This window comes from Martes martes, assembly GCF_963455335.1.
Source record: "Martes martes genome assembly, chromosome: 12".
In the NCBI taxonomy this organism is placed as follows: domain Eukaryota; kingdom Metazoa; phylum Chordata; class Mammalia; order Carnivora; family Mustelidae; genus Martes; species Martes martes.
In genome coordinates, this window is record NC_137900.1 from 64,974,671 (window position 1) to 65,000,884 (window position 26,214).

Here is a 26,214-nt window from a genome sequence, read left to right on the forward strand (position 1 = left end):
GAGAATAGAAATACTATCAAGTCACCAACTCATACGTTGGTGTCACAATCCAAGATCAAGAATAATAAAGCTCAATTTAAGACAAAGTATGCTGCATGTGGTAGGTCCAGGAGAAGGTGCCTGGGAGGCACTTAAATTATATGTCTATCATGTGGGACAGAGGTCTGAACCAGAGAAAGAGACTTGGAACCATGAGCAGAAAGGTGATAATCCAAGTCTTACAATTGGAGATGATCTAGTGGAGCATGCAGAATAAAAATAAAATAAAATAAATTAATTTTTAAAAAGAGGAGGTCCTATGACAGAGGCCTGGGTGTATCCAACTTATTTTTACTTAGGCCTTTTTTTCAATTTTATAACATATAATAAAAGTAAATAAATAAAAATAAAAACTATAAGAAAAATTGCATACTAGTTGAAAATAGACAATTTGTGACATGAAAAATACAAATAGCTATATATATACACATACACATGTGTGTATACATATACAGTAGAAAGTGTGGTTGATTCACTTGGAGAGGGATGACAACATTTGACAGAGCAACCCCCTCAAAAGACCTTGAGTGGAAACCCTCTGCTAGCAACTCGAGTGGGTAGTGAGTACGGGAAGAGACAAGTGGCATAACCCACGTAGATATTCTCCTTAAATGCCAAGTGTAGCCTGAGTACTTCTATACCAGTGGCTTTGATAACTAAAGAGTGTCCTGAAGGCCCTTCTGAACAGCCTGCATTTTGCCCAGGTCATGAAAGACGTCCATGATGTGAGAGAGGCAGTGAGTTGAGGGGAAGGAGCAGAGCCACCAACAATTGCTGGTATACAGCTGAATGCCATATGAGAGCAGCAAGAAAGATGGACCCTAGAACTTCCTGTGGATGAGTAGCAATAGCTTGAATAACAGTGTGTAATTCTTTATATAGTTGTAACACCTGGGAATGGACATAAAGCCAACCTCTTTGCAGACATATTTCTTCAACCTGACAAATCTCTGAAGAGAAAAATGAGTCTCGCCATTGGGCTCTCGAATACACACGTTTTAGAGTTGACCTAGAGATACTGAAGGAGACCTGTAAAACCTATCCAAACCAGGGATAGTAAGTCATAGAAGTATGTCATGTCACCCTAGAAAACCATGATTTCTCAGTCCCTCGCATTCATTAAAATGTTGTTCAACAGATGTTGGAGGATTGCCAAGGAGTCCAGATGCCAGTCCTAAAATATATTCAGACTTATCAAAAGACGTCTGGAAGGGTACTCCCAGGTAGCTCAGTCGGTTAAGCATCTGACTCTTCATTTCAGCTCAGGTCATGATCTGAGTGTTGTGAGATAGGGCCCTTCATTGGGCTCCTTGCTGGGCATGGAGCCTGCTTAAGATTCTCTCTCTCCTTCTGCCCCTGCCCCTCTCTCTTCCTCCATTAAAAAAAAAAAAAAAAATTCTGAAGAATAGTGTTTGCTTGCCACTTTTCCAAGAACAAAGTTGTAAGTGTCCATAAGTTAAATTCCATAAAGATCTCAGCCTATGTTCAGGAAGATCACTGGTAATGATGATGGTAGTCATCATTTATTGAGTACCTAGCATGTGCCAGGCCCTATGGTAAGGACTGCACATGTATTAGTTCATTTATTCTCACAACAGCCCTGTGGTAGATAAACAACACTTATAGCAACTTCTACAAGGTCACATAATTTAAAAGTAGTACAGCCAGAAGTCAAACACAGATATTATTGGTTCCATTGACTATGCTCTTTACTTTATGCCACACTGCCTCTTCTACTGAGAGTTTGGTATGGATTATATATGATGAGCCTACTAAAGTCACAGTTGTCTTGCTAGAAAAGGTAAATGCCATTTTTTGCTTATTAAAGAAAACCAAGGTAGACCCTACAGGAAATGTGAAAACTGATCCATCCTTTACCATAAGTTTTGTTGTACTTGAAAGAACTTGAACCTTTGGTTCTGTAGCAGTAGAAAACACCAGGTTCCAGCTCCATAATACCCATCCTGGTGATGGGCCCAGAACCCTGGGGCCAGGGTAGCACTTCCGCCTTCCCATTTGAGAATTCTTATCTATACATGGTAGAATTATTCAGAATTCCTGGAAGAGGTACCAAATAGGATAGCATATAGACAGGTATCAAGAAAATATTGGTGGGAGAAATTTGAAGTGAACTAAAAAGTGTCTAGAAAAGATTTAGAGGTAAGTTAAAATAGTTTGAACATCCAGTGAAAAGTAGTCCCCGGCACTTTTGATTCACTCTTTAGACGCAACTGGGGGAGGGGGACATTCTCTTTAGAATGTCACCTTGCAAGTAAGGACATCTATGGATAATGTCCAAGCTTTTGAGTCAGAAAGAGAGCCTGGCCTGCCAAGACAAGGCTTATCCACAGAGCTTCCAATACTTCATTGTGGAAGCTGGATTCTTCAGCTAGGAATACCTCTGAAATGCAGAACACCCTTTCCTAAACTGAGACCTAAAAGGTAGTAAGGGTCAGAGGCCAGCTGTCCCCTTGTGGAGTTAAAAGTATGGACTCCCAGCATCAGTGAACACATACACACACACACACACACACACACACACACACATGTGTACACACACATCCCAGAAGAGACAGGTGTAGCACTAGCATTGCCTCTAACCAGAGGACAAGTTCTACCAATTCAGAAAAGTGATAAAAGCTTCAATACCATTTCAGTGTGAAGGGCTCTCCTGAGGCCTCCTTGGAATTCAGCCAAGAAAACTGAGTCATTCCATTCCATCTCCTGGGCAAGAGGCCAGAATGATCACGGACCCTCACCTCACGCTGAAGCCTATGGACATCACTGACAGCATTCCCATCTGCTGTCACAGCAGGATCAAGAATAACCAACAATTACAATGAGCTTTGAAAACATAAAAATATCTAATAAAATGTTCATCTTTCTTCTGGAATCAGTTTCTATTTTGTTTCAACAACCAAAAGAAGAAAAAGATCTAGAGAAGTTTCTAACCAGAAGTAACAATAATATTCTGCTCTTGCGGTGGCAATTCTGTCTGTTCAGTCCATGACTGCAAAAATTGCATGTGAAAATAACACAGAAGGGCTGTAGTCATTTTATTTGGCTCCTAAAGGTCACTACTGAAGTTCAGTATAAAGTACATAAGAATAAGAATATTATTTCACTACTATTTCTAAGAGAATTCAACTATTCCTGGAGCTCTGCTGAAAAATGAATCCTCAGAAATGTGAAGATTTGTCTTTAAAATGATTATAGAAACTTAAGGGACTAAGTCTTGAGACCTGGAAATAAATTAAATATTTCTTAAAACATTTTAAATAATGTTCTCATTCCATTTCTAGAAATGATTGATTACTTCTGAATGTGTAATAATTTTTCAGACTATCTTCCACAACTATAGCTTTCACACTGAAAACTGGACTTATATTATAGAACGAGCACAATAGAGTTTCTTTTAGATAAGTTATTTGGCAGTATTTTGCCTAAATCAGACATTTAAATATTTATATACAAAATCAGAATTGTTTAAAAACTTGAAAAAATATTCTTATCAGGCACACACACTATAATATTCCTGAATCATTTCCTATGACTCACTGACCAGTTAACACATTTATTCAACATACATAGGCACTGAACTTTTGGTTGGGTCAATTTTATATTTTCCAGACTTAGTCAGATTTCAGATTTAACCAATTCCCTAAACTAACCTTATAGTCAACTGTCAACATCTCTTTTCATGCAGAAAGCGGGGTTGGGGGGGGGGCTCCAACAGATTCATGAGTAAGTTGCTTGGAATTAAACTCTTTATTTGTAAAATGGTGTGGGTGGGAGAAGGAGGAACTCTGTGAAATTCTTTTGAGTACTACTACTTGAAATAGTTTTCATTTTCTTGATTCATCTCTCACCTTCTCATCCTTACTTGTCTCTATTATCACTCAAAAATCCTCTCTTTTACCTCTTATTAATTCCCTGTTTCATTCCCTTTAGTGGCCTTTCAAGACTTTCTCTTCCTCTATGTTCCCAAAATCCCCAATCACAAGACTTCACTTCTAGCCTGCTACTTTTCTGAGAAAATAGAAGCCATCTGAGGTATTTTTCTTTTTACTCCCTTTCCCTTCCCTTCTGGATTCCTCTGTATTGTAAGTTGTATTCTTCCTTCCAAACTTGGGCTCCAGCATGAAATGTCTCTCTTTCTGGTAACATTATCTTCTTTGCCTTTACACCTGATCACAAATCCTCCTCTGCCTACATTTTTGCTCCTTTGATTCTCTTCCTTGATTTTTTTTTTTAAATCTCTCCTGACCAATCATCTCTTCTTCTGCCTACTCAGGTAGACCCAATGTCTTAAAATAAACACAAACCTTCTCTTGATTTTACCCCCTCCCACAAGTTTTCTTTTCTTATCAACCCTTCAACATACAAACTATTAGAAGAGGAGTTTACAGTTTCTTCCTACCTGTCTTCACTAGCCCTTTACTCACACTTGCCTTCCAGGATCATGATGAGCTCCTGCATGTCCAGTCCAACTTCATTCTCTCAAGATTTGAAGTTTGTAACACTGCCCATGACCTTGTATCTCCTGAAACCCTCCTTCCCCTTGGTGTTGTGTTCTTGTGGTACCCCATTTCTCCTAAATATGTCCTGACCATGCTTCCCCTTGTCCTTCCTTCTCCTGCCCCGGGGAATACCTGACACCAGGTATTTCCCCACAGTTTTACCATTGGTTCTCCTCTTTATATCCCCTCACTCTATCCTTTCATAATCCAGTTCTGTGGGGGCTCTTTTGACATCTGGATTGCCAGTCCAGAAGTCCTCTCTCAAGCAGTTCCACACATACCTCCACCTGGCAGACAACTTCATCCATAACACGAGGGGCTCCTCAAAGGCACAAACCAGTTTTATTTCTTTTGTACTTCAATCTCCCACCTTTACCATCGAGGGCCAGGAACAAGGTAGTAGGAACTCAATAAAAGTTATTTAAGCTGAACTAAATAGCATTTCCTACCTGTATCTGAAACTAAACAAACACAAACTGAACAGCTGTCTGGGCCCTCCATAACCCAAACACCCCAGCCTCCTAACTTCCCTATTTCTCTTAACTTCTAACCTCCAAGCCTTAAAACCTCAGCTCCAACTCTGACATGTTCTTTTTCCTTGTCTCCTATATCTGATAAATTATCACATGTTATTGATTTGTCCTTTGCCATGTTTTTACATCCATTTACTCATTTATCTTCTTTCTGAAAAAAGTTTCAGTTCAAGGCCTTAATTACCTCCTACCTTAATGTAATAGAGTCCCAAATCAGTTTCTCCATCTCTCCCACATATCATTTCTAGATTAATCTTTATTTAACACACTTCTGATGATACCAGTCTGCATCTCAAAAATGGTTAAGTTTTATCCTTTGCCTTGCAAACTACAAACGTCTTGCCCTAATATGTTCCCAAAATACCTGTGTGTTTGGAAGAGATCTACTCGAGTTACTTTAAGAGAAGAAAATGTTTAGAAAAGGATATTCACTGATCAACTGATAGCTGTCAGAGAACGAGAAAGCTCCAAAACCAAGCCACTCTCTCTCTCTCTACCCATGTCCATGCTTCTCCTTTCAGTTTCTCTTCTCTCTGTTGCCCTGCTCCCTCATTTTTCAGTTTCCATTCCTCATGGTTTCAGCTAACACACAGCACAACATGACCACTCCCAAGCCCTTCTCCATCTTGGCCACTCTCAACACTTTCTTGCAGTTTCTGCCTACACTGCTAATTGGTTCACTCTTTGATTTCCCAGTTCCAAATTCTGAAGAGGCCAAATGGCCTCATATTTTCATACTGGACCACAGCTATGCCACAGAACAACCAATGGAGTATCTGTCTTTGGATCAGATGCCCATTCTCTTCCAATCAGCTGTGACCAAATAACGAGGGCGATGGGCAGCACAACAGATTCAGAGAATGGACCCTTTAGAAGCAGGCCTATGGCAGAAGAGACTCCTTTAAAAGGAATCCTTTTTCGCAGGGCAGGCAATGATCAACATCTCTAAGGCATTACCTTTTCCTGCTCTGTTCTTCTACTTACACACCATGATCCTGTCAAACAGGATTTGCTGTCTCACAAACTCAGTCCACAATTGTATAATCATATGTCTCTGCTTGTGCCATTATCTCCGCTTAGAATAATCTGTTATCACCTTACCATCTTGAAATCTACCATCCAAAGGACCCAAACAGACACAAACTTACAAAACAGTCAATACACAACAAGAAAAGGAAGCTATGAAAAAGTATTTGAGCACAAAGAAACAATATGCAAAATAAGGTACATTGTTTTATCAATTAAATTAGCAAAAATAAATTTTCAATGATTGTGGTACCTGGATAGCTCAGTCAGTTAAGCATCTGGCTTTCTCAGGGCATGATCTCAGAGTCCTGGAATTGAGCCCAAAGTCAGGCTCCCTGTTCAGTGGGGAATCTGCTTTTCCCTCTGCTCCTCCCCCCTGCTTGGGTGCTCTCTCTCTCTCTCTCAAATAAATCAATAAAATATTTATCCCTGGAATGCAAGCATGGTTGAACATTTGCAAATCAATCAGTGTGATAGAACAAATCAATAAGAGAAGAAAGAAGAATCACATGGTCCTCTCAATTGATGCAGAAAAAGCATTTGACAAACCACAGCATCTATTCCTGATTAAAACGCTTCAAAGTATAGGGATAGAGGGAACATTCCTCAACTTCATAAAATCTATCTATGAAAAACCCACACCGAATATCATTCTCAATGGGGAAAAGCTGACAGCCTTCCCTTTGAGATCAGGAACATGACAAGGATGTCCATCCTCGTCACTGTTTTCAACATAGTACTAGAAGTCCTAGCAACAGCAATCAGACAACAAAAAGAAATGAAAGGTATTCCAATTGGCAAAGAAGTCAAACTCTCTCTCTTTGCAGATGATATGACATTTTATATGGAAAACCCAAAAGACTCCACCCCCAAACTACTAGAACTCATACAGCAATTCAGTAATGTGGCAGGATACAAAATCAATGTACGGAAATCAGTTGCTTTCTTATACATTAACAATGAAAACATAGAAAGGGAAATTGGAGAATCGATTCCATTTATTAGAGCACCAAGAACCATAAGATACCTGGGAATAAACCTAACCAAAGAGGTAAAGGATCTGTACTCAAGGAACTACAGTACACTCATGAAAGAAATTGAAGAAGACACAAAAAGATGGAAGACCACTCCATGCTCATGGATCGGAAGAATAAACATTGCTAATATGTCTATACTGCCTAGAGCAATCCATACTTTCAATGCCATCCTGCTCAAAATTTCACTGGCATTTTTCAAAGAGCTGGAACAAACAATCCTAAAATTTGTATGGAACCAGAAGAGACCCTGAATTGCTAGGGATATGTTGAAAAAGAAAAACAAAACTGGGGCATCACATTGCCTGATTTCAAGCTACACTACAAAGCTGTGATCACCAAGACAGCAAGGTACTGGCACAAAAACAGACACATAGACCATGGAACAGAGTAGAGAGCCCAGATTTAGACCTGCAACTCTATGGCCAAATAATCTTCGACAAAGCAGGAAAAAATATACAGTGGAAAAAAGACAGTCTCTTCAATAAATGGTGCTGGGAAAATTGGACAGCTATGTAAAGAAGAATGAAACTCGACCATTCTCTTACACCATACACAAAGATAAACTCAAAATGGATAAAAAACCTCAATGTGAGGCAGGAATCCATCAAAATCCTAGAGGAGAACATAGGCAGTAACCTCTTCAACATCGGCCACAGCAACTTCTTTCAAGATATGTCCCCAAAGGCAAAGGAAACAAAAGCAAAAATGAACTTTTAGGACTTCATCAAGATCAAAAGCTTCTGCACAGCAAAAGAAACAGTCAACAAAACAAAGAGGCAACCCACAGAATGGGAGAAGATATTTGCAAATTACAATACAGACAAAGGACTGATATCTAAGATCTATAAAGAATTCCTCAAACTCAACACCCCAAAAACAGATAATCATGTCAAAAAATAGGCAGAAGACATGAACAGACAGTTCTCCAATGAAGACAGGCAAATGGCTAACAGACACATGAAGAAATGTTCATCATCATTAGTCATCAGGCAGATTCAAATCAAAACCACATTGAGATATCACCTTACACCAGTTAGAATGGTCAAAATCAACAAGACAGTAAACAACAAGTGTTGAAGAGGATGTGAAGAAAGGGAACCCTCTCACACTGTTGGTGGAAATGCAAGTTGGTGCAGCCACTATGGAAAACAGTGTGGAGATTCTCTAAGAAATTAAAATTAGAGCTTCCCTATGACCCTGCAATTGCACTACTGGGTATTTACCCCAAAGATACAGATGTAGTGAAAAGAAGGGCCATCTGTACCCCAATGTTCATAGCAGCAATGGCTACAGTCACCAAACTGTGGAAAGAACCAAGATGCCCTTCAACAGCTGAATGGATAAAGAAGATATGGTCCATATACACAATGGAGCATTATGCTTCGATCAGAAAGGAAGAATACCTAACGTTTGTATCAACATGGACAGGATTAGAGGAGATAAAATGAAAAAAATTTTTAACTAGTGTAAGGGTGTGATTTAGAAATACAGAGGTGAAATAGCCAATAATGAAGAATAGTGGATAAGAATCAAGTGTAAGAAAATAGGATGCAGAACACTGCTGTTTTCTGCAGTGTTTTGTTCTGTCTACCTTTTTAGCCATTCATTTATACTGGTTTGATAAAAATCCAAATTAAGCAGCCAAGAATACTATATCCAGCTAGGCTATCATTGAAAATAGAAGGAGAGATTAAAAGCTTCCAGGACAAACAAAAACTGAAAGAATTTGCAAACACCAAATCAGCTCTACAGGAAATATTGAAAGGGGTCCTCTAAGCAAAGAGAGACCCTAAAAGTAGTAGATCAGAAAGAAACAGAGACAATATACAGTAACAGTCACCTTACAGGCAATACAATGGCACTAAATTCATATCTCTCAATAGTTACCCTGAATGTTAATGGGCTCAATGCCCCAATCAAAAGACACAGGGTATCAGAATGGATAAGAAAATGAAACCCATCGATATGCTGCCTACAAGAAACTCATTTTAGACCCAAAGACACCTCCAGATTTAAAGTGAGGGGGTGGAAAATAATGTACCATGCTAATGGACATCAGAAGAAAGCTGGGGTGGCAATCTTTATATCAGATCAATTAGATTTTAAGCCAAAGACTATAATAAGAGATGAGGAAGGACACTATATCATATTCAAAGGGTCTGTCCAACAAGAAGACCTAACAATTTTAAATATCTATGCCCCTAACATGGGAGCAGCCAACCATATAAACCAATTAATAACAAAATCAAAGAAATACATCGACAATAGTACAATAATAGTAGGGGACTTTAACACTCCCCTCACTAAAATGGACAGATCATCTAAGCAAAAAGTCAACAAGGAAATAAAGGCCTTAAATGACACAACTGGACCAGAAGGACATCACAGATATATTCAGAACATTCCATCCCAAAATAACAGAATACACATTCTTCTCTAGTGCATATGGAACATTCTCCAGAATAGACCACATCCTGGGTCATAAATCAGGTCTCAACCGGTATCAAAAGATTGGGATCATTCCCTGCATATTTTCAGACCACAATGCTCTGAAGCTAGAACTCAATCACAAGAGGAAATTTGGAAAGAATGCAAATACATGGAGACTAAATAGCACCCTTCTAAAAAATGAATGGGTCAACCAGGAAATTAAAGAAGAATTGAAAAAATTCATGGAAACAAATGATAATGAAAACACAATGGTTCAAAATCTGTGGGACACAACAAAGGCAGTCCTGAGAGGAAAATAAATAGTGGTACAAGCCTTTCTCAAGAAACAAGAAAGGTCTCAAATACACAACCTAACCCTACACCTAAAGGAGCTGGAGAAAGAACAACAAAGAAAGCCTAAACCCAGCAGGAGAAGAGAAATCATAAAGATCAGAGCAGAAATCAATGAAATAGAAACAAAAAAAAAAAATAGAACAAATCAATGAAACTAGGAGCTGGTTCTTTGAAAGAATTAATAAGATTGACAAACCCCTGGCCAGACTTATCAAAAAGAGAAGAGAAAGGACCCAAATAAATAAAATCATGAATGAAAGAGGAGAGATCACAACCAACGCCAAAGAAATACAAACAATTATAAGAACACACTACGATCAACTCTACGCCAACAAATTTGACAATCTGGAAGAAATGGATACATTTCTAGAGACATACAAACTACCACAACTGAACCAGAAAGAAATAGAAAACCTGAACAGACCCATAACCAGTAAGGAGATTGAAACAGTCATCAAAAATCTCCAAACAAACAAAAGTCCAGGGCCAGACGGCTTCCCAGGGGAATTCTACCAAACATTTAAAGAAGAATTAATTCTTATTCTCCTGAAACTGTTCCAAAAAATAGAAATGGAAGGAAAACTTCCAAACTCATTTTATGAGGCCAGCATCACCTTGATCCCAAAACCAGACAAGGATCCCATCAAAAAAGAGAATTACAGACCAATATCCTTGATGAACACAGATGCGAAAATTCTCACCAAAATACTGGCCAGTAGGATCCAACAGTCCATTAAAAGGATTATTCACCACGACCAAGTGGGATTTATTCCAGGGCTGCAAGTTTGGTTCAACATCCGCAAATCAATCAATGTGATACAATACATTAATAAAAAAAAGAACAAGAACCATATGATACTCTCAATAGATGCTGAAAAAGCATTTGACAAAGTGCAGCATCCCTTCCTGATTAAAACTCTTCAGAGTGTAGGGATAGAGGGTACATACCTCAATATTATCAAAGCCATCTATGAAAAACCCACCGCAAATATCATTCTCAATGGAGAAAAACTGAAAGCTTTTCCGCTAAGGTCAGGAACACGGCAGGGATGTCCATTATCACCAGTGCTATTCAACATAGTACTAGAAGTCCTAGCCTCAGCAATCAGACAACAAAAAGAAATTAAAGGCATTCCAGATCGGCAAAGAAGAAGTCAAACTATCACTCTTTGCAGATGATATGATACTATATGTGGAAAACCCAAAAGCCTCCACTCCAAAACTGCTAGAACTTATATAGGAATTCAGTAAAGTGTCAGGATATAAAGTCAATGCACAGAAATCAGTTGCATTTCTTTACACTAACAACAAGACAGAAGAAAGAGAAATCAAGGAGTCAATCCATTTACAATTGCACCCAAAATCATAAGATACCTAGGAATAAACCTAACCAAAGAGGAAAAGAATCTATACTCAGAAAACTATAAAGTCCTCATGAAAGAAATTGAGGAAGACACAAAGAAAGGGAAAAATGTTCCATGCTCATGGATTGGAAGAACAAATATTGTGAAAATGTCTATTCTACCTAAAGCAATCTACACATTTAATGCAATCCTTATCAAAATCCCATCCATTTTTTTAAAAAGAAATAGAACAAATAATCCTAAAATTTATATGGAACCAGAAAAGACCTAGAGTAGCCAAAGGAATATTGAAAAAGAAAGCCAAAGTCCGTGGCATCACAAATTCCAGACTTCAAGCTCTATTACAAAGCTGTCATCATCAAGACAGTATGGTACTGGCACAAAAACAGACACATAGATCAATGGAACAGAATAGAGAGCCCAGAAATACACCCTCAACTCTATGGTCAACTAATCTTCGACAGGAAGCAGGAAGGAATGTCCAATGGAAAAAAGACAGCATCTTCAACAAATGGTGCTGGGAAAATTGGACAGCCACATGCAGAAAAATGAAATTGGACTATTTCCTTACACCACACATGAAAATAGACTCAAAATTATGAAGGACCTCAATGTGAGAAAGGAATCCATCAAAATCCTTGAGGAGAGAGGGAGAGGAGTCAAGATGGTGGAGAAGTAGCAGGCTGAGACGACATCGGGTAGCAGGAGATCAGCTAGACAGCTTATCTAACCATTGTGAACACCTACAAATCCAACGGGAAATCGAAGAGAAGAAGAGCAACAACTCTAGAAACAGAAAATCGATCACTTTCTGAAAGGTAGGACCTGCGGAGAAGTGAATCCAAAGCGACGGGAAGATAGACCCCGGGGGGAGGGGCCGGCTCCCGGCAAGCGGCGGAGCAACGGAGCACAAAATCAGGACTTTTAAAAGTCTGCTCCACTGGGAGACATCACTCCAGGGGCTAAACTGGGGGGAAACCCAGGCGGGGTCAGCATAACCCCAGGTCCCGCGGGTCACGGAAGGACCGGGGGTGTCTGAGGGCCGCGGAGCTTGCAGGTATTGGAGTGGGAAAGCCGCTACAGCGACAGAGCCGAGGACTGAGCTCTCAGCCCGGGGTTACCTTGTGCCGGTTGCAGGCTGGGTGGGCTCGGAGCGTGGCCAGAGGCCACGGAGACGGAAGTGACCGGGCACTTTTCTCCAGGTTCCAGCAATTGACTGCTTCCCTCAAGGTGCGACCGCAGGCCAGGGAGGCGGGGCGGTTGGGCGCTTTTCTCCGAGGGCGCACTGAGGAGCAGAACCCCAAGCACTTGGCTCCTCCAGGCCGAGAGATTGGGAGGCCGCCATCTTCATTCCCGTCCTCCGGAACTCTACGGAAAGCGCTCAGGGAACAAAAGCTCCCAAAAGCAAACCCAAGCGGATTATTTAGCTCTGCCCCTGGCAAGGGCGGTGCAATTCCGCCTGCGGCAAAGACACTTGAGAATCACTACAACAGGCCCCTCCCCCAGAAGATCAACAAGAAACCCATCCAAAACCAACTTCAGTCACCAAGAACAGCGGAATTCCACAGCAGGAGAAATCAAATCTTATCTGGACAAAATGACAAGGCGGAAAAACTCACCTCAAAAAAAAGAACAAGAGGCCGTACAGAAGGCTGGAGACCTAATCAATACGGACATTGGTAACATGACAGATCTAGAGTTCAGAATGACAATTCTCAAGGTTCTAGCCGGGCTCAAAAAAGGCATAGAAGATACTAGAGAAACTCTCTCCGGAGAGATAAAAGCCCTTTCTGGAGAAATAAAAGAACTAAAATCTAACCAAGTTGAAATCAAAAAAGCTATTAATGAGGTGCAATAAAAAATGGAAGCTCTCACTGCTAGGATAAATGAGGCAGAAGAAAGAACTAGTGACATAGAAGACCAAATGACAGAGAATAAAGAAGCTGAGCAAAAGAGAGACAAACAAATACTGGACCACGAGGAGAGAATTCGAGAGATAAGCGACACCATAAGACGACACAATATTAGAATAATTGGGATTCCAGAAGAAGAAGAAAGATATTATCAAAGCCATCTATGAAAAACCCACCGCAAATATCATTCTCAATGGAGAAAAACTGAAAGCTTTTCCGCTAAGGTCAGGAACACAGCAGGGATGTCCGTTATCACCACTGCTGTTCAACATAGTACTAGAAGTCCTAGCCTCAGCAATCAGACAACAAAAAGAAATTAAAGGCATCCAAATTGGCAAAGAAGAAGTCAAACTATCACACTTTGCAGATGATATGATACTATATGTGGAAAACCCAAAAGCCTCCACTCCAAAACTGCTAGAACTTATACAGGAATTCAGTAAAGTGTCAGGATATAAAGTCAATGCACAGAAATCAGTTGCATTTCTTTACACTAACAACAAGACAGAAGAAAGAGAAATTGAGGAGTCAGTACCATTTACAATCGCACCCAAAAACCATAAGATACCTAGGAATAAATCTAACCAAAGAGGAAAAGAATCTATACTCAGAAAACTATAAAGTCCTCATGAAAGAAATTGAGGAAGACACAAAGAAAGGGAAAAATGTTCCATGCTCATGGATTGGAAGAACAAATATTGTGAAAATGTCTATTCTACCTAAAGCAATCTACACATTTAATGCAATCCCTATCAAAATCCCATCCATTTTTTTAAAGAAATAGAACAAATAATCCTAAAATTCATATGGAACCAGAAAAGACCTCGAATAGCCAAAGGAATATTGAAAAAGAAAGCCAAACTCGGTGGCATCACAATTCCAGACTTCAAGCTCTATTACAAAGCTGTCATCATCAAGACAGTATGGTACTGGCACAAAAACAGACATACAGATCAATGGAACAGAATAGAGAGCCCAGAAATAGACCCTCGACTCTATGGTCAACTAATCTTCGACAAAGCAGGAAAGAATGTCCAATGGAAAAAAGACAGCCTCTTCAACAAATGGTGCTGGGAAAACTGGACAGCCACATGCAGAAAAATGAAATTGGACTATTTCCTTACACCACACACGAAAATAGACTCAAAATGGATGAAGGACCTCAATGTGAGAAAGGAATCTATCAAAATCCTTGAGGAGAATGCAGGCAGCAACCTCTTTGACCTCAACTGCAGCAACTTCTTCCTAGGAACATCGCCAAAGGCAACAGAAGCAAGGGCAAAAATGAACTATTGGGATTTCATCAAGATCAAAAGCTTTTGCACAGCAGAGGAAACAGTTAACAAAACCAAAGGACAACTGACAGAATGGGAGAAGATATTTGCAAACGACATATCCGATAAAGGGCTAGTATCCAAAATCTATAAAGAGCTTAGCAAACTCAACACCCAAAGAACAAATAATCCAGAGGACATGAACAGACATTTCTCCAAAGAAGACATCCAGATGGCCAACAGATACGTGAAAAAATGCTCCACATCACTCGGCATCAGGGAAATACAAATCAAAGCCACAATGAGATACCATCTCACACCAGGCAGAATGGCTAAAATTAACAAGTCAAGAAATGACAGATGCTGGTGAGGATGCGGAGAGAGGGGAACCCTCCACTGTTGGTGGGAATGAAAGCTGGTGCAACCACTCTGGAAAACAGTGTGGAGGTTCCTCAAAAAACTGAAAATAGAGCTACCCTATGACCCAGCTATTGCACTACTGGGTATATATCCTAAAGATACAAACGTGGTGCTCCGAAGGGGCACGTGCACCCGAATGTTTATAGCAGCAATGTCCACAATAGCCAAACTATGGAAAGAACCTAGATGTCCATCAACAGATGAATGGATAAAGAAGATGTGGTATATATACACAATGGAATACTATGCAGCCATCAAAAGAAATGAAATCTTGCCATTTGCGACGACATGGATGGAACTAGAGGGTATTATGCTTAGTGAAATAAGTCAATCAGAGAAAGACAACTATCATATGATCTCCCTGATATGAGGAAGTGGAGATGCAATGTGAGGGGTTTAGGGGGTAGGAAAAGAAAAAAATGAAAGAAGATGGGATTGGGAGGGAGATAAACCATAAAAGACTCAATCTCAAAAAACAGACTGAGGGTTGCCGGGGAGAGGGGGGATGGGAGAGGGTGGTGGGGATATGGACACTGGGGAGGGTGTCTGCTATGATGAGTGCTGTGAAATGTGTAAACCTGGTGATTCACAGACCTGTACCCTTGGGGATAAAAAACATTATATGTTTATTTAAAAATTAAAAAAAATAAAAATAATAATAAATATATATATACACACAAATTAAATTAAAAACATAAAACCAACAGTATAATTTGGCTATAAAATACAACAAATACACAAGTTGGCTTCAGAGTCCACGATTCTCATCATTAGGGAGGAAAAAATCCTTTTACGTACATGCCATTGTTTATAAAATCCTTAAAAGTTACAATTTCGTGAACTCTTATTGAGAACCCTCCTGTAAACAAAGCATGTGACTAGGTGCTGTGGGAAATACTAAGAAATACTCCATCTTTTCATTCTCTCCAGAGAGAAGACAATTACTGTCAACACTAGAAATATTCTCTCCACATGACCCAGCTATGGAATGTTAGTAAACTGCCTATGCAGAAAAGAAGATCAAGTTTTCTCCTCCAAAATTTTAAAAATAGAGGAATCTAAGATAACAATGCCTCAAAGTAAAATTTAAGAAAGCTATGGATTTTTCTTCAGGAGAAATGCTTCTTTTTTCCACATACCAAACACATGCTATAGGCAGCCCTCACCAAAATGTGTCAGAAAATTGGAAAAATAAAAGGAAAATATAAATTGTGGGAATAACTAAAGTGTTAGAAAGCTTAATTCTCTGACAACTTCCTCACATATCTTGCCATGTATTCTTGCTAAATGTTTAATTCTTCTTAGTTCACTTCATTGTAGGGCCAGAAATTTCCTCAGAATATTAGTACCTTCAGAAGAAATCATCACAGTGGCACCAGGCCAGTTCCCCCTCTTAATTCAACTGATTTGAAGAGCACGTGGGTAGTACATAAAGAATCAGATGAGTCTCCACTGTCAAAGGTTATTGAGTATCTGCCTCCATCATTATTATCTCTTAGTAGTACACAAAGTGGAGCTAGGAGACCAAGAGTTCTGTCCCTTGCTCCCTCCCCAAAACCTCTCTGTCTCCTTCCCCTCTTCACTCCACATTTCTCCTTTAATCACTTTCTCTCTCTCTCTCCACTTCTCTTCCTCAAGCCTCATTCCTGGGTTTTCTCCTCTCTCTCCTGCCTACCACTCTCCCACTCTTACCCTATCCACTTCAAAGAACTGAGGTGAGGAAGGAGAACCTTTCTTGTTCTTCCTCTACTTCCCTACATGTAGAAGAACCATAAACTCTATCTATAGGTGATTGAAGTCTAATAATGAAGATATCTAATAAAATGCCAGCTAACATTTTAAGTATAGTTCAGACTAAGTTATTTGTAAGTTTTTCAGAATTGCATGAACGATTTTCTCTTTGCATTTGAGTGACTACCAGTTGGGCATATTTATCTTGATTTATGATGGTAAACTAAATGTGTAGTTGTGTTCTCTATTCCTATAGTTAACATGCTCCCTTCAAAATGTTTTGTCTAATGACCATTATATAACATCAGCAACCACTCACACAGTGCTTCCTTCCCCAACTTTTACCAAAATCTACCCCTCTCTCCCAAATAGTGGGTATTTGAAAGAAAAGAAAAAAGGCTTGTCTTCATCCAAGCCTCTATACTGGTCAACGTGGGTCTCTGTGCCAAAGATAAACAATATAATGTTCATTCCTTGCAAGCAGCCACTTCCAAATATCATATTGAATAAAGTTCAAGTTCACAGACTACTTGAACCTTTGAACTCTGAAAAATGTGGCTGTGAATCCCAACAAATATGACTTTTGGAATGGATGTTCCATCTTCCAGTCAGAATGGAGATATTACAAGAGCCTGGAAGGAGAGGATGAGATTAGTCTATCTGATGAATACATCAACTGAGAAATGGGAGACAATGCCAGAAATAGTTGGCTAAAAAGTAATACATCAAGCATTTAGATTGTACAAGCAAGTCTTTACAGATAATCTAAATTTCAAAAAAGTATGTTCAAAATTATGTTTAAAGTATAATAAATCCCAAAAACACCACCTTAAAATAGTCCTATAAATTAGGATGGTGCCCATGGGTCTAGGACTAAGGCAAAACCCATTGCCAATATTTGTTGGTACATCAAACTGCTGAAAAGACTTAGTACGTAAGTATGTAAGTACCAGCACAACTGTGACAAACTGATCCCACTTCAACACTTTTTCTAATTCTTCTTTTTCAGTATCATGGGCTAATGAATTCATATTTATGAAAAAACTTATGACAAGTCCACTATCTGCTAAGCATCATGCTAGGGAATTTAGGGCACTTCTCTGCTGTAAATGATGAGACAAAATATCAAAATTCCTTTTTTTTTTAAGATTTTATTTATTTATTTGACAGACAGAGATCACAAGTAGGCAGAGAGGCAGGCAGAAGGGGAGGGGGAAGCAGGCTCCCTGCTGAGCAGAGAACCAGATGTGGGGCTCCATCCCAGGACGCTGAGATCATGAACTGAGCCAAAGGCAGAGGCTTAACCCACTAAGCCACCCAGGTGCCCCCAAAATATCAAAATTCTAAATAAAGACAGGATTATTACCACCTTGGGCTCCAACAGCAGTAGGTACTGATTCTATTTTTATTTAAAATTTTGACATCCATAATGACATGGGTTTTTCACATTAATTTTTTTCACATTGCATTAAAATGTTATTTAATCTTGATTACTGAGTTTTTCGGTGCCCCTTTAAAATTTGCAACCTGGGCAAATGCCTCACAGGCATTTGTAGAGTTTACAGTCCACACAAGGGGTGTGAAAATTTGTTCTGAAAAGGGCCACATAGTAAATATTTCAGACTCTATGGGCCATGACGTCTTTATTGTACCACTCAACTCTGCCATTATAGAGCTAAAACACCACCAGTGATATTTAAATTAAAACTGTGCTTTATTTTGTGATGAGCACTGGGTGTTATATGCAACTAATGAATCATTGAACACTACATCAAAAACTAATGATGTACTATATGCTGGCTAACTGAACATAATTTTTAAAAAGGGAATGAACTAAAAATTTTTTAATGTTTTATAATACAGAAAAATTTTAAAGAAAATTGAAAGCATCTGCAATCACACTATTCCATAATTATCACTATTACAATTTTGGTGAATTGTCTTCAAGTCTTTCTATACATATTTTAATAAAGACAAAAGTATTGGGCAGGATAGACCTAATTATGCTGTGGTGAAAAATGAACCCCTAAGTCCCAGTGACCTCACTCAATTAAGGCTTATTTTTCACTCATGCTACTTGTCCATCATGGGTCAGCAGGGACCTTAGTCCATCAGGACCCAGAATGATTAGGAAACTTCACAATCTTGTAGCTACACCTGGAACATGTGACCTCTTCAGTCACCTTGGGAGATAAAGCAACAGCTCAAAGCTCTCACACCAGCCCTGCTATGCTTTGGTCCAGAAGTAACACACCACTTTCACCCACAGCCCACAGTCTAGAACTAGTCATGCAACTATAGGTGGAAAGAAATGTCAAGAACACAAAGTGAAATGTTTGATGGCCACCATTCTTCTTGTCACATTAAAAATCATATCACATATATATATATGTATGTAATATGTATATATATATTATATATAATACTATAATTTTATTCATTTTTTGTCTTTAAAAGTGTATCATAAGATTTTCCCCACATCATTAAATCTCTTCATAAATATACAGATATCACCCTCTGTTATTCAGTCAGTTTCACTATTATAGCCTCTGCACAGCGAAGGAAACAATCAACAAAACTAAAAGGCAACCTATGGAATGGGAGAAGATATTTGTAAATGACATATCTGATAAAGATATTTGTAAATGACATATCTGATAATGGGTTAATATCCAAAATATAGAAGAAACTTATAAAACTCAACACCCAGGGATATCTGGGTGGCTCAGTCAGTTAAGCATCTGACTCTTAATTTCAGCTCAGGTGATGATCTAGGGTTGTGAAATTCAGCCCCACGTCAGGCTCCACACTGGGCATGGAGTCTGCTTAAGATGATCTCTCTCCCTCTGCCCCTCCCTCCTTTCTAAAAAACAACAACAACAAATTAACTCAACACACCCCTCCCAAAAATAATAATCCAATTTAAAAATGGGCAGAAGACATTAGTAAACATTTTTTCAAAGAAGAGGTCCAGATGGCCAATAGACACATGAAAAGATACTCAACATCACTGGTCATCAGGGAAATATAAATCGAAACTACAATGAGATATCACCTCACACCTGTCAGAATGGTTAAAATCAAAAACGTAAGAGACAACAGGTTCTGGTCAGGCTGTGGAGAAAGGGGAACCCTCTTGTACTGTTGGTGAGAATGCAAACTGGTGGAGTCACTCTGGAAAACAGTATGGAGGTTCCTCAAAAAGTTAAAAATAGAACTCCCCTATGCACTACTAGGTATTTACGCAAAGAATACAAAAATACTAATTCAGAGGGATGCATGTGCCTCTGCTATAAATAGCAGCATTATCTAGCCAAATTATGGAAGCAGCCTAAATATCCATCAATTAATGAATGGATAAAGAAGAAGTGGTATGTCTACACAATGGAATATTAGCCATAAAAAAGAAACCATTTGCAATGACATGGATGGAGCTACAGAGTATTACTCTAAGCCAGATAAGCCAGTCAGAGAAAGACAAATATCATATGCTTTCACTCATATGTGGAATTTAGGGAACAAAACAAATGAGCAAAGGGGGAAAAGAGGGGCAAACCAAGAAACATACTCTTAATTATAGAGAACAAACTGATGATTACCAGAGGGGAGGTGGGGGGGTGAGGTGGGAATGGGTGAAATAGGTGATGGGGATTAAGGAGGGCACTTGTGATGAGCACTGGGTGATGGAGGGAAGTGTAAAATCACTATCTTGTATACCTGAAACAAATATTACAGTGTATGTTAACTAACTGAAATTTAAATTAAAACTTTTTTTAAAAAACTATTATAAACATTGCTATGTGCCAGACATTTTCCACTTTATGCAGATTTTGTCATTTAATTCTTACAACTAGTCTATGAGGAAAGTCCAATAGTATACCCATTTTACAGTTCTGCAAATAGAGGCCTAGTGAGCTTAAGTAAATTTTCCAAGGCCACACGGCCAATTAGTGGCAGATCTGAGACACAAGCACAGGGCTGTCAGACTTCAAAGCCCATTCTCTTAACCAATGAGGGTGAACTGAAGAGTTGAGCTGTGGTCCAAGTACTATTGACCAGGAGGCATGTCATTGCAGGAATGGAAAAGGATCCACGAGACCATGAGGATTTGCTGTTACTGGTAACTGTGGACAATAGAACAGTGGCAGATAAAAAATGAGACCCAATAGAAAACTGGTCAAACTTTCTAGTTTTTTTCTCTTTCTCTGTGAATTGTTTAGAAAAATGACTGGTCTCTTTGAATTCATTAAGGTCCCTGGATTCTTAGACCATTTTGGAAGGAAGGGGAATAATAAACATATAATGGATTCTGCTACTCTGGAGTTCAGCAAGTTTAAATTAAAAAAAAAAAATAGAACAGCTGGCAGTCTTGGTGAGCTGTCACAGAGAACATGGACAGGGCAGGGCAGGGCAAGAGGAAGAAAAAGAAAAAAAATAGAAGAGTAATAAACATAAGAGTCTTCTTTAAAATTTAACTATGTCTAATCTATCTTTATTTAATATGTGTTCTCTACTTAAAGCAAGGATTGATAATGTACAGATTTCTGTTGTACAGTTTTTAGCATTCTTCATATATTCTTGTCATAGAAATTCTAAAAATTGCAGGACTTGCTATGTATCATCACATATCTTAAAATCCTTAATGAACTGAGAAGTTTATATTTAAAAAGTACTATCAATGTAATCACTTAAATATTATCACCACAATTGTGTCTTAAGACTAAACCATGGGGGTGCGTGGGTGGCTCAGTGGGTTAAGCCTCTGCCTTCGGCTCAGGTCATGATCTCAGGGTCCTGGGATCGAGCCCCGCATCTGGTTCTCTGCTCAGCGGGGAGCCTGCTTCCCACTCTCTCTTGCCTGCCTCTCCACCTACTTGTGATCTATCTCTCTCTCTCTCTCTCTCTCTCTCTCTGTCAAATAAATAAATAAAATCTTGAAAAAAAAAAAAGACTAAACCATGTATCAAACTTAAGCATGCTGTCTGAGCCTGTTCAGAATGCTATAACAAAAATACCATAGACTGGGTAGCTAAAACAAAAAAAACATTTATTTCTCACAGTTCTGGAGACAGGGAATCCAAGATCAAAGTGCTGGTAGATTTGATATATGGTCAGGCCCTCTTCCTGGTTCAAAAGCAGACATCTTTTCATGTGACCTCACATAGTGGAAGGAGTAAGGAAATTCTCTGGGCTCCCTCAATAAGGGCACTAATCCCATTCATGAAGGCTGCACCCTCATGACTTAATTACCTCCCAAAGATGCTACCTCCTAATGTCATCACATTGGAGGCTATTATTACAACATATGAATTTTAGGGAGACACAGACATTCAGTCCATAACACATGCTAAATTCTATTTTAGTAGTAAGTCCATCCTAGACTTCCTAGGAACAGACAGACACATAAGAAACTTCTATCGGTCAAGTTCTGTTTATTTGGAAGGTGTCTTACTTGCCTAAGGCTGCCATAACAAATCACCACAAACTTGGATGGATTCAAACAGAATTTATTCTCTCACAGTTCTGAAGGTTAGAAGTCCAAAAATCAAGATATCAGCAGGACCGTGCTCTCTCTGAAGGCTCCGGGGAAGACTCTTCGCTTGCTTTTTCCTAGTGTTTGGTGGTTACTGGCCCTCCTTGTCACTCCATAGCACACAAATTCATCACCCCAATATCTACCTTCATCATCACATAGCATTCTTCCATATGTGTCCAAATTTCTCTCTTCTTATAAGGACACCAGTCATTGGAGTAGAGCCCATTCTAACCCAACATGACTTCATCTTAAATTGATCATATCTGCAAAGACCTTATTTCCAAATAAGGTCACATTCACAGGGACCTGAGGTCAGAATTTCAACATGTTTTGCCTGGGGGACATAATTCAATGCACAGCAGAGGTCATAAAATTGTCTTCATGTCTTCCTTGAGAGTATAGGGGAAGAAAGCGGAAAGAGAAGAGTAACTCTCCACCAACTCTAGTGGAAGGCTCTGTTTTGAGTCTTGATAAATTTTCACCATTAGACCCATTTTCAAACCCTTGGATCATATGCTGAGCACATAGAGTTTCAACTCCTGAGTGGGTTTTTGGGTGCAAAACTGAGTACCTCCATCCCATATACAACAGTGTTTACCAATCAATCAATAGAAGGGGCTCCAAGTTCAAACAAACTACCTTACAAAAAAAATTTGGCAACCAACCCATTTTAAAGTTAGGAATTGTGTCTAATTAGACCATTCCTCCTTCTTCTCTCTTTTCTCTAAGGGCAAGAGCTCTGTTATCTGATACATACTATTTTTAAATTCTACTAGAACTTATAATAATCCCTGAACTAAATGGTTAGCAACCAATATTAACAGATGATGATAATGATCATTATGATGCTGCTGATAATGATAGCAATAAATCTAAATTGACATTTTTAAGAAGGCAGTAGCCTTCTGTTTTTATCATAGGAAGTAAATTTTTAAATGTAGATAACTACATTCAAGTGTTTATTATTTCTTACATAATAAGTACAGATAGAGATCTGGAGCTTACGTTAAAAATAAAAAAAATTAACCAAAGCTCAAAATAAATATATTCAGTAGGGAACAATAGTCTTATAACAATGTAGCCTTTTGCAGAGCACCTTGGAGTGATGAATCATTGTACTCGATGATCTTAAACAAGTTTACATATAATTAGAGAGGCATGGAAGTTAGGGGGCTGGTATTGTTGTTTTACACAGAAACTGAGCACCAGACATCTAACAAACATTCAGAGGTTTGTATTCGTATTATGTAAGAATTACAGCAACCCTAACAGAAAATAAAAATCCCTGGTCAAACTGTAAAATGATTTTTCAGTTCCGTTTCTGAGTCACTTATTACAAATAGCAAGCCAAAAATAAAGCACACAATCAGGAAAGGAGTCAAGCTAATTATGTGTAATAGGTAGATAGATAGATATAGATAGATATTGTGTCTTAAGTGCAATACATACACACTCGTAATTTGAGAAATTTTTGCGAGGAATATTCACAAATGTGTTGTGGTATTGTATTTCTTTTTTAGTTTTTATTCTGTATGACTAATTCTTAAAATTTTAGGGACCAAATTTTATTTTAAATTGTCCAGTAGAAGAAAAATTAGCCAGCAGAAGAAACTTTGTGGTTTTAGTCATTTAATACATATGATGCCTTTCTTCTAAAAATTAAAATCTCAAACAAGATCGCTGTCTCCCAAAGTCCTGCCTTCTTATAACAAATATTCTATGTCTACTAGTGTATTCCGATGTCTGGCTACTCCTCTTCCATCTGAATTCTTCAATCCTTACTACTTCAAAGTCTTTATTTTTCTGTCTGTAACCTAGGGCTTTCATCCCAATGCTTCTCTCTAGGGATGTGACACTATTAAGGCCTGATCTCAGCTCCAGCTGACCACGGTTCCAGTGGGGTAGAGTGCTGAGTAAGCCCATAACGAAGGAGGAAAAACAAAACAAAACAAAACCTCTCATTTACCAGAAAAACTGTAATTCTAAGATTTGAACTGATAAAGTGACCCTCCAGCTGCCTCCAGCCCTCTTACTTACCTTCCCTTCAGGCTTTTCTCTACCAGGGCCTGGGAGCCTAATCGCAGTTACATTACCAAGGCCTGGGGACCATTCTTGCTTGGGTTGCTAGACTGCTACTTCTTATCCTTACGTCATTCAGCTGTGCAACAGGTTCTGTTTCCTCACCCATCCTGAAACTACAAAAGAGACCTCCCACTTATAGATGAAACTGTAAAAACCTCTCTTCTCCATGAATCCTAGAATATAGCCAAATCTCCAGGAATATGTGCCTATTTCTCCTTAAATCCCCAAATTCTCCAACAACTCTCTCCCAACTACCCACTCGTTCTGATTTCTAAACTCCATAAAAATCTGCCTGTTTTCCACAGAAACCTTCTGTTGCTTTTCCTGTAACCTCACCATATCTGCTGGCCAATAAAATATCCTTCCTCCACAGGATCCATGAATCAAGCCTCATCCAGATTTCCTGACCCACTAGGACTTCCGTCTGGTGTCCTGTTTCTTTCACTGGTATGAAAGAGGAGGCAGAATGGTTTGATGAATTGGTCAAGTCCGGAAAAACTGGTGGACACCATGCCAGGAAGCTCAGAAAACCTATGACACAGTCCACTAAGTCGTGATGCTCTCTACTCAGTAGTAACAGATGGATTGTTTCTTTAGGTCCCTTAGATGTAAAAGAACAAAAATCCAAATGGAGAAGAAACTGGCTAGGATGGACAAATCCCATGAAAAACATGATAGTCCCAGAGCCCCCAACTATGAGCCTGAGCTCCCCCTCCCAGTGGGAGCTCATGTTCATGGCAGCATTATTCACAATAGCCAAAAGGTGTAAACAACTCAGGTGTCTATGGACAGATGAGTGGATAAACACTATATGGTATGTACATAAAATGAACATTATTTACCCATAAAAAATAGTGAAACACTGACGTGCTACTCAATAGTTAACTATTAACCTAATAGTTAAAAAACTCGGACGGAGCATCACTGGGCAAGCAGGACGTTTGCCAGAGACAAACTCAAATGGGTAAAGTCCCTTGATAAGTAACATCTAGAAAATGATTCCAATTAAAGTATTCCCCCCAAAAATCTGAAGTGGCTTACTTTATATGCTCTCAATAACGGTCCTATATGTAGATAGGCATATCATTGTTAAAATGAAGATATAAAATGCGTTGGTGAAATTAAGCAAGAGAAATCACTAAGTCTTTGCCATGTTCAGTCTCACATTTCTGGCCACTTGCCTTGTGATGAATGAAGCTGATAATGGAAGAATTATATCCACAACCAGGCATTATATCCATGAGCTTCATACAAGGGCAACTTTGCTCCACTTGGAAAATTAAATTTGCTGAATTAACAGCCCACCAGCCCAGTTGGAATGATAGTGTAGTGGGGCATTACTTATAATCACAAATACGACATAATAACAACTAATGGCCCTACGAATGATACGTAAGCAGCTTTTCTCCTTTAACCCACCTCTCCCTGCTAATAGAACTGCACATGATAGGCACTGTATCTTCTCAAAACCAGTGGTGTCGAGATTTGGCCATATGTGGAAAGAATATTTATAAATAAATTTGAATGAACTATAGCACCACTTGATAATTACATTCTGGAAACACTGAGTTTATGCTACCATGGAATAATCATGATACACGAAAAGATATGTCTTAGGTAAAAACACAACAAGAGGCTCAGTATCCCCATCTCCACACCCAGAAGCACCGTGAGGCAAAAATCCCCTCGATAGCCTTCAAATCCACAAAAGAAATTTATACATGATTAGATTTACTATATATTTTTAATGTATGATAAAGATGATTAATTAGTGCAGAAGAGAATACAAAACAAATGATGCTGTGATAAATTTGTATCTGTATCTCATAAATAAATTTCAGATGGATAACAGATTTAAATGCAAAACTTGAACTTTATAATGCCTAAAGGAAAATATAAAGAATTATATATAAAAAAATGTACCTTAGAAAAAGTCATCCTTAAGAGTTTTTAAA